The sequence below is a fragment of the Sphaerodactylus townsendi genome, linkage group LG02 (assembly GCF_021028975.2).
Source record: "Sphaerodactylus townsendi isolate TG3544 linkage group LG02, MPM_Stown_v2.3, whole genome shotgun sequence".
NCBI lineage: Eukaryota > Metazoa > Chordata > Lepidosauria > Squamata > Sphaerodactylidae > Sphaerodactylus > Sphaerodactylus townsendi.
The window spans coordinates 153,154,679-153,164,984 of record NC_059426.1 but is presented as its reverse complement, the minus strand read 5'-3'; positions in this window follow the sequence as shown (position 1 = coordinate 153,164,984).

Sequence of the window (10,306 nt, the reverse complement as noted above, 5' to 3'; positions counted from 1 at the left end):
GGACACCCGGTGGTTGTGAGCCAGGTAGTTCATGACCTGCTTGACTCATCGGGGGATGAGGGGTGGGGAAGCGGGGAGATGCGACCAGAAGGCCGCAAGAGCGCCGGTGTGCCGGCGCTCTACTTACGGTGCTGCTGGGTCAGCAGTGCATCCCTACATCTCCTCACTTTTACATTTAGAAGGGAGGCCCGAAATGTTAGGAGGCGATTTAGGGGGACGCTTCGTCTCCTCCGCCCGTTTGGCCAAGCTGGCCGAGCTGTTTAGCAACATGGGAACTTAGTTTGCGATGTAAGGGGAAAGTCAAGGGGTTTCTTGCACACGTTACAGGCAAAGTAGATACGCATCGAGCAAGGCAAGCTCCAATAATAAAAACATACGATCAAACCAATGCAGAATTGAATAGTAGTACGGTATCTGGCAACTCATGCACTTTCACTTATGAATCAACAATGACAGACAATCAATGGCTGGCATGATTAGAGAATTAGTGGACTTCGCCAAGAACCACCCAGGCCAAATGACCCGATAATGAGTGTTACAGGAAATAAGTCCGGGGATTCCCGCAAGGGAAGTCGCGAGGGAAACATACTCCGCCTTGGCTAGAGCCGCCGCGTCGCTCCAGCAAAGAGGGGGGCCAAAGGGAAGGGGGAGCGACGGCGGCGCGTGGGCTCCCGGGGTGGAGCCTGAGGCAGGACAATGGTGAGGCGGCAGCAGAGAGTTCCGGCAGACGGATGTAACGACAACAAATAACATAACTTCTAAAATTAAGGCATGCAATAACTTCCATGATCAGCTGGGTTACAGTACTCAACAATTCCTTTGGAGGTCGGCTCCAAGGGGCATCATGTAAATGGAAACAATAAACATAGCTAAACAATACAAAGGCTAGGTGATGAAAGGAAAAAGAGGGGCAGCCCGCTGGCTGCATAAATGTCCAGTCTGCGGCTCTTTTGTTTGGCCACCAAAGCCTTTAGAGCGATGGTGGTAGAGTCCATGGATTTCTCAAGGACGTAGAGAGAGAGCTACTGATAGTCTTTAGCATTGCAAGTTCAGTGACTCTCACGAGCAAGGCTGCGAGAGAAGGCATGTTCCGATAGCAATCAGGTGGCTGGAGACAGCGGAGGGTTCCAAAGGTTAACCTATCAGGGGTGTTCCTGGTTGTGACTTCAAACTCCAGCCAGGGGGTGGCAGAGAGGGAGAGGGAATGGCGGCTGTAGATGAGGAGCAGCGACACACAGCGTCAATCTCTGAGCCATAGCTGGCCCAGGCAGAAGGACGAAACGTTGGCGGCGGCAGCGAATTGCTCCCAGATGTTGGTCTGGTCAAAGCTTATCAGGGGGTGGCCGACTGCCACCGGTAGGAGGCAGCAGAGCGGGCAGAGGATGGTGGCCGCCGAGGTTGGCAGTGATGATTGCAGAGAGGGCGGCACAGAGATCCTCGGACGTCTCGGGGTAGCCTTACTGGGCGCAGCAACTCTGCGAAACTTGGCTGGCCCGGTCGCCTTGACATCCCCCCAGGTCATCCGGGTCTTTGGACCTCTCTGAAGCGTCGGTGGCGGCGTTTCCGTTAAGGCAGCTGAGCGGGGATCCTCCAGAAGAGAACCGTTCCATCTCTGGGATGAGGTTGGTTTCCCTCCTGCGGCCATTCCATGGGATTTGGCCTGTCATGGTGAGTCAGGATCTGCAGGAGATCTGTAGGAAGAAGGACTGAAACACACCCCCTTCCCCAGGTTATAGGAGGGGGCTGGTTCCTGCCGAACTTGGAGAAACCCGATGGCCGGGAGAGTCAAAATCAAAGTTTGTTGGGTTTTAGTGTTTTGATATAGGGCTGACAAGGCTTATTTTGCTTATAACGTAGAGGTTGCTTTTAATGCAGTCTACTGAGGGGCATACACTCCTCTTTCTTTAAATTGTTTGACAGGAAGGGCAGAAGGTAGGCGATCCTGATGGGAAACTGGCTTCAGAGCGTCATCAGGGTGCGTCAAAGCGAGGGTCCGAGCCTCGAGGGGAAGGAAGGGCAAAAGCGGACCTTGGGGGAATTATTAGTATGCATGCTTAATTTGCAACACAAGAGAGGGCTTAAGATGCGCTTTTTGGGTGATGGATGCATCCGGGAGGCAAGGTAATCAGGCGATTAGGGGTAAAATTTCACACACAAAGGGGGAGGGGGTCTTTCTTTGCAGGGGAAAATGCACTTACTCGTGACCTTGGTGGTTTTGAACTCGCTTCCTACAGCTTCACAGCGGAGGCTGTGTAAAAGGTATTGGGAATGTGGCTGAGAGAGCCCCCCCCAGGCATTGTGACTAGCCAGGGTGTTCTGGCCATGGAAAATGTGGGAGCATGGAAATAACTCTGGCTCCATATATAAACTTGTGCTACGCCAATGTGGTAATGTAGACTCAAACCTTTCAGGGCACTGGCACACATAATCAAAGGGAGAAGAACTTTAATTGAGGCATAAGAGCATAGCTTAGAAGCAATGGAAAAATCCCTCTTATGAGGGGAAAACTTTAGGGGTTTCTGAGAAGGGGGCAAGACATACAGAACATATATAGGCATAAAGAGCACATATAAAGTAAATGAGGGAGGATTGGGCAACTCTGATTTGAGATCTTGCTCTCTGGATCTTGCAGGGGCTGGGGTTCGGCTTTGTATGGCTGCGACCCTGCTTTCCCTGAGGTACTGACGGATTTTGCTGCCAACTGGGAGCTTTGAGCTTAGGGCTTTGCACACAGGCTCAGAGGCTGGGTGAGATCTGGTTTGAACCTTTTTTTTACAGCTGGAGAGGGGCCAAGGGGCTTCTTTCTTCATGAAGGACCTTTGGCTTAAGGCCATTGTGAGAGCATCTTCCTCTTTCCACGCCTCATTGTCCTGTAGATTGGCTATGGGGCATTCTGAGGAGGGTCCAAAACGGCAGGCCTTTTGGATAATGAGACCGACTGGGCATAGTGCCCGAATGTTGGCGGGCTCTCCCGTCAGCATTTCTTTCTGTTGCAATTCCGTGACTGTGCACTCTGCAGAGCTTTTGAAATGCGTGCCCCTCTGGGGCGCTGGCGGAGGCATGGTGACTCTGGAAGTAGGGAGGGGTTAGCAGAGCAGGAAGTATATAGACGTGGGGGGGGCTGAGCAACGAGGATTTGGATTAGCTGGAACTTAAGACCAGACTCGGGAAAGTGAAAGCATGCTCCGGAGGGCAGGATGATCGGATGAACTTGGCAGTTCCTGCTTGGGATGTGTTTGTCCGCGACTCCTGGATGTGGATATGGCTCCTTGTGCGTGGGTCGTCCCGGTGACCTCGGGGGGATGATGAACAATCCCCTGTTCAGCGGCAGAAGCTTTTGGCAAGACCAGCCCAATGGTCTCCGTGGGGATGGGATCACCTGCTACACTTGAGCTGGAGCAGCCGAAAGATCTCACAGGGGAGCTCCGGGGGAAGGGTTTGAGTCATGCGGACCCTTGGTTCCGAGGCACAAGGGGAGATGGCCGGGTGCGGGCCTCCCAGCGGGCATTGGGAGCACCTGGTCTTAGAGCCTCCCTGGGGGTCTTACAGCCCTCTGAGGGGGAGACCCTCTGTTCGGGCTGTAGGCCCTCCCGGCGGGCAGCCTACAATCCCTACGGAAGTGCTTGCTGCAATTGAAACACTTTCGTCTCGGGGCTGTCTCATGGCAGCGGAGAGGGCTGCGGCTAGAAGAGGCTGGCTTGATGTGGGCTGAAAAGACCCGATATCCTGGCAAGCCCCTTTAAGTACATGTCGGCCAGTTCGGGGTTCCCTACCTCTAGACCTGCTTGACTGCTTTGGCGGCACTCAGCGGAGGCGTTCTCTTTGGCAAGGCATGCTTTAAGGAGTCTTCAGCCCTGGGGCCTCCTAAGTTGTCGGGAACCTGCCTCTTGAGGGCCTCCTGGAGCCTGTTCAATGAATTCGGCATAGGGCTCCTGAGGCTTCTGCCAGAGCAGCTTAGAAAAGCTTTGGGCTGGCCGTCCCCGGGTGCTGGGGACTCTTCAAAAAACGCCTTTGTAGCGAGGCATCTCCAGAGGCGCACTGTGAGCAAGTGGCCTCCGGCAGAACAATTTGTGCGTTGGGGTTGAGTGAAAGCTTCGCAGCCATAAAGCTGCTGGCGGCGGTGTAAGCGCCGCCAGAGCTGCTCCTCTGCTTATGCACTGCTGGCGGTACTCACTTTCCCAGATCGTATACTGTCAGCGGGGTTTAAAAGCATGCGAAAGGTGGTTTTCCAGTCCTCCGGGACCATTAGGTGATTCCTTGCGACTGCTTCTAGCATGCCTCTCACATAGGGGCTGGTGACTCCTACGTCCCGCATCGCTTTGCGGAGTTCGGTGAGGATATTATAGCTTAAAGGGCGGTACTCGACAACCCGTCGAACAATACCATCCTCCCCCTCCGGTATCCGATGAAGTGAAGCGGGGCATAAGGCGAATGTCATTGCGTTATCGTCTCTCCGGTCAGGGTTTCACCTTTTCGCATGAGTTGTGGTTAATAACGTTCTGCGAGGGGTTTTGAAACCCGCTGCCATTCACGCTTGGCGCCGGCCAATGGAGGTGCTATGGCGGCTTCAGAAAAATGAAGGCGGAGCGAGGGGAGGGAGAGGCCCGGTCGAGCAGCATGGGAGAATTTTGAAGGAGGCAGGGGAGCATTGGGGGGCGTAAGAAGGAGGACAGGCGTCAATTCTAGAAGGATGGAGAAAATTCGAGGGGTGAAACTGGAAGTTGAAAGATCGAAAGGAGGGCTGCTGCCTACAGCAAGGGAGCCATAGGTCTGCAGGCTGATGGCTGACATAACATTGTCTCCATCGTCAGTAATGTAGCGACACCTCGCGCGCGGAAGGCTCTGTCATGCAGAAAGAGTCGCGCCCGATGTTTTCCTGCTAATCCTTAAGATTCCAATGTCCCCCTCCGCGCTACCATGGACATTGGAGCTTCAATCTCCTCGACCAATTTGGCGCAGCTCCCTCTCTTTAATACGGTGGACCCTACCGCGTTTCGCTAAGCAGCTTTTAGCTCGATTAACGTGCTTGTCATAAGCCCTGCTTTTGCAAGCTCCCATACTCTCACCCGGTGTTCCGTCGGACGAGAGAGTGTCCGGTGGGACTTCGAAGTCCCTGGATCGCGCCGATCCAGCGGACGAGGCTGATACACCGAAATGAAGTCCCTGGATCGCGCGCCCGATCCAGCCGGACTTGATTACCGCGGCCCTTTCCCAGGCGACGGTGAAGCAGGGTGGAGGTTCGAGGATCTCCGGGTTTCGGCACCAGCTTATGTAGTCGTGCCGCTGAGGAGTCAGCGGCGTAAGAGCAGCGAGCGACGCAGCGGTGGGATTTCATCTGGTGGAGAGCCGCCAGCAACAGGGCCCAGCCTTGGGTTTCCGTGTTCCAAGCGACTCTCGTATGCTGGTTCCTGGCACCTTTTATTATGATTCTAAGCTGGGCGCAGTAGAAGAAGCGGAACGGGGAATTCCGGAGGAGAAGCCGGAGAGAGCGGGGGGACTGAAGAGATCATCATGTGATGGGCATGATCTCACCTGGCTGCCACGTCGCGGAGAGGAGCATGCGGCGTCTGGGCCTAATCCTCACACCTGGGGGCAAGGCCATTGTCCCTTTGTCTGGGACACCCGGTGGTTGTGAGCCAGGTAGTTCATGACCTGTGACTCATAGGGGGATGAGGGGTGGGGGAGCGGTGCGACCAGAAGGCCGCAGGAGCGCCGGTGTGCCGGCGCTCTACTTACGGTGCTGCTGGGTCAGCAGTGCATCCCTACATCCAGCATATACCCTCTGAGGGGGCTCTAATTTTTTCCATTTTGCTGCTATTGCCAATTCAATAATGTAAGTAGGCTCAAAAACAAATTGTTATCCTGCCTATTATGTTTTTATCTTACCCTTTCTCCAAGTACTTCAGTGTGTGGTTCCGTTTTTGTCAAATCTGGTTCTGTCAATTTAACACACCAGAACATAATTGGGCTAAACTAGCATTCCAAAATAAAACTGCTGATTAAAGAGTCTTGGGCAGCCCAATCCAAAAGAGGGGGGGGGGGGCAATACAGCCGTAGAGACAGCGCCACCGCATTGCCTTCAAATAGGCAATTGGCAGGTTGGGTGCCAGGGGAGGATGAGAAACCCCTTTCTTCCCTGGGAAAGCCTATAATCAAATTACTAACTCCACCTTTTTTGGTGGCATAAGTCTGTGCTACTAAACAGGGAAGCATTCCTGGGCCGAAAGTCCTTCGGGAGCTAACTAAAGTCGGCTCCACCCCCGGGAACGCCCCCTCCATGCCAGAACACCCCCCTCCATTGTGGTGGCAGCTCCTGGGCCCAGCTTCCAGGTTTGGGCACTGCAGCGGCAGTTGCCAAGGTAAGTCCCTTGGCACCGGCATCCATGCCAATTAGCGTGGTGCTGGTAGCCCCCACCCCTCCACTGTAGCAGAGAATCCCCTTCCTTCTACAAGAGCATCTCCAAAGTACACGCTGGTTGTATCAAAAGGGGGGGCTCTCTGCCTCTTATGGACAGCGTCCCCCAAGTAAACGGCATAACAATGAGCCGTGTTCCCTTCCTGCCGATCCAACGAGTGCTACGGAGAGATAATGGAAAGCATGACCGACAGCAAGGAGCAGTAAAAGGCGAGTGAGAGCAAATCGAAACCTAAAAATCTGCGCACGCAACTCCAATTCAGTAGTGCCTTCCGATTGGCTGGGTTGAATTGCGTCACAGCTTAGGCGGGCACCTTGAAAGTGGAGCAGCCACAAAAGTTTTACACACTAGCCAGGCACATCTGGAGTTAAACCAGGGTTTTTGAAAAAACTCTACATACATCCAGGGGCAGGTAAAAAGTGGGGTAAATGGCCAGATGTGGCGCAAATCAGAAAGTGAGCAAAACTAATCCGTGCTACAGGGCTCGACAGTGTGGAAAACTTGTAGAATATGGAGCAGCCTCAAATAATTAATCTAGATTAAACCTGTAGTGTGGAAAGGGCCATAGACTCCCAAGTACACTTCACAGTCATAGTACAAGATGGTGGGACCTCTTATGGATTAAAACTTGACTATATGGCTGTCAACGGAGAATAGGACTAAATGAACCATTTTTGTAAAGAGGGAAGTGAGCAGTGGGGTCCTAAAAGGATTGGTATCGGGACTGGTGGTATTTGATTTATTGATAAATGATTTGAAGGTAAACAGACTAGTGGGCAGATTTGCAGATGATACCAAATCAATTAGGATTGCGAAAATCCTTCACGCAGCAGATTGTGAAAATATACAGGATGATCTCCTAAAAATTGGGTGAGTGGACAACAATGTGGCAAATGAAGTTCTGTGTAGTTAAATGTTAGGCGTCGTACACTCGAACAACAAAGCCTAACTTTAAATAGGCTTTACGGAGTGGATGGCTGGGTGCAAATATAACCTTATCATATGTTAATGGTAAAAAAAAAAGGCAAACTGGGGATTATTAGGGATTATTAGGAAGGGAATAGAAAATAGATTGACCAATATTGCAGTGCCCCTGTAAAGATGTATGGCATGACCTCATTTGGAATACCATATGCAGTTTTTATTGCTATATCTCAAAAATGATATTATGCTCTGGAAAAAGTGCTGATGAAGACAACCAAAATAATTAAGGGGTTGGAACATTTCATCTATAAGGAAGGGCTGAAGAGTCTGTGGCTTTTCAGTTTGTTGAAATATGGAACTGGATCCAATGTGGGGCCATTAGGCTCATGAAAAAGACATGAGGGGTAGGCAAAATTCCATCTTCCCCCTTAGCCAAATAATTTCCTGCAGACTCTTAAGGGGATGTTCCTGCAGCACTGGCATGACTGAGATGCATGAGAGCTGTATTGGGGAAGCAAACAAATCTTATTAAAAACTGTATTGAAAAGTTTGGCTCTAAGAGATGCAAAAACCTGTAACAAATTCCAAATTGCTGTTGCTGAAACAGCAGTCCCAACAGAATTGGGTGTGAAGGCACAAATCCCATTCTTTTACAGGTGCACAGTGCAAAGCTGCACCAAAAAAGTTCCCCAGTTGTTGCTCTGCACAGCTGCAAAGCCCATCAATGTGGTGCAGAAAGACCACCAAGTAGTTGTGTATTTTATGATTTTGTTGGCTGTATGTTGGAGTGATATTTATGCTGTTGTATTTCTATGAATTATAGATTGATCGTTTCATGAGGTGTCATTTATGGATTGACAGCTCCATTAGGCATAAGAAAGCAGGATACAAAAGTGCTAATTATAAAGCACCAACAGGTTTAGTGATGCCGCCAGTGTTATTATTTCTCTGGGGACACATTAAAGTTAGGCTCACTCTAATGACCTTCTGAACATGTCTTTGGAAACATCTATCCTGAAGCCTTGAAGTCAACTGGGACATGCCTTGCCCTGACCTAGTCCAAAGCCTTAGGGAAAGACAGGAAAGAGACTGAAACAAAGAATTAATTGGGGTGCTGTGTGGTTTCCGGGCTGTATGGCCATGTTCTAGCAGCATTCTCACATGCTAATGGGTGGATCCTACTCAACACACGTAAATCTAGCTTGCTAATTGCACCCCTTACTTGTTAACAGACAATAGTTCTTTCCCCCACCCTGGATACTCCAACAGATATATATACTCCACTTGCTTTTCTACTATCAGATCCTCTGAAGATGCCAGCCACAGATGCAGGCGAAACGTCAGGGGAGAATGCTGCTAGAACACGGCCATACAGCCCAGAAACCACACAACACCCCAATGATTCCGGCCGTGAAAGCCTTCGGCAATACAAAGAATTCATTATTTGACCGGCAGAGCTTGGTCACTTACCGGTAAAGGTTTTAAGTATTTTGAGGCATTGTCCATGTTCAATAGCCAGTCCGAAGCAGAGAGTTGAATAGACAGAGTGTAGTGCATTACTTCAAGGTATGAGCAGGAGTTCTTCAGTGTCAATATAAGCGTTGTCACATCACAAGCAAGGGATGCTTGTGTGACAGTCACAGCAACTGAGGTCTTACCCTAGGGATGTTTTAAAAAATAGAGCATTAGTATTTCTCCAACATAAAAGAATTGTTGCACTAAAACAACAGACTGTTGAACTCCAAGGTCCAAAATCCTTCCCTTTTAAAGTTGTTTGCAGTACATTTTATGTCCTTTGGGGAGGAGAGCTAACACTGGAAAACAGAGCAGTAGGTGAAAAAAAATCAATGCCATCCCCTGCTTTGAATCCAAGGAGTCAACACTCAAGCTGTAGAATGAGAAGCTGAATCCAAAGCATGCACCAATGCTATGGGCACTGAAGATGTCAGAGTCTGTTAGTTTGTTAGAAGCTGCAGCAAGTGGGTTGTAGATGGCTCTGTTTGTGTGAATGACATTAAGGCTGAGGTGCTGTGTGGTTTCTGGGCTGTATGGCCGTGTTCTAGCAGCATTCTTTCCTGACGTTTTGCCTGCATCTGTGGCTGGCATCTTCAGAGGATCTGATGCCAGCCACAGATGCAAGCGAAACGTCAGGAGAGAATGCTGCTAGAACACGGCCATACAGCCCAGAAACCACACAGCACCCCAGTGATTCCGGCCGTGAAAGCCTTTGACAAGGCCTTAAGGCTGTTTTGGATTTTTAAGAGCTGAGGCCAGTGAAGTTAGCCATATATTAAAGTCCTAGAAGCTAGATACATGCTCTCCATAACACTCTAAAATTGTGTCTGTTGGATCCAAAAGAGGATTCCATGAGCAATCTTCTTGGTCCTGAATGCAAGATGGTTGATATTTGTAAAAGAAAGAAGACTGTCATTCTCAACACAGGTCACAGTCCTGTGACTGGCATCTGTAATAATTGTAGTGGATGTCTTAATACAGACACTGAGGAAAACAGAGATGGAAACAAGAATGTCTGAACTCACAGGGTACTCATCTTATTATCATAGCTGTATTAAGACAAAATTTAGCTCTAACATTTCTACATCACAACAATAAGCCACAGTAGTATGGGAGGAAATAAACTGGTATGGTGCACTTGGGCTAATTATAGATTTAAAAGATTTATGGGTTGTATTCAAAGCAATGTAAGGGGAACTCTACGCATACCATTAAATTTTTCCCTCGATCTTTCCCAATACACCTTGAAAAGCATCTCTTGAGAGCTGACAGACCCTCATGAACAGCATGAGAGAAGTGATGTGGGGTGGCTGGAAATGAAGGCAGGGCTGGATCATGGAAATTGGAGGACATCCCCTTCCAAGAGCAGAAGGGTAATAATCGTCTCATATAAGACTACCTTTGGCTACAAGTCAAAGAATTTTGAAAGATGGGTGTTCTTATTTAGCTAT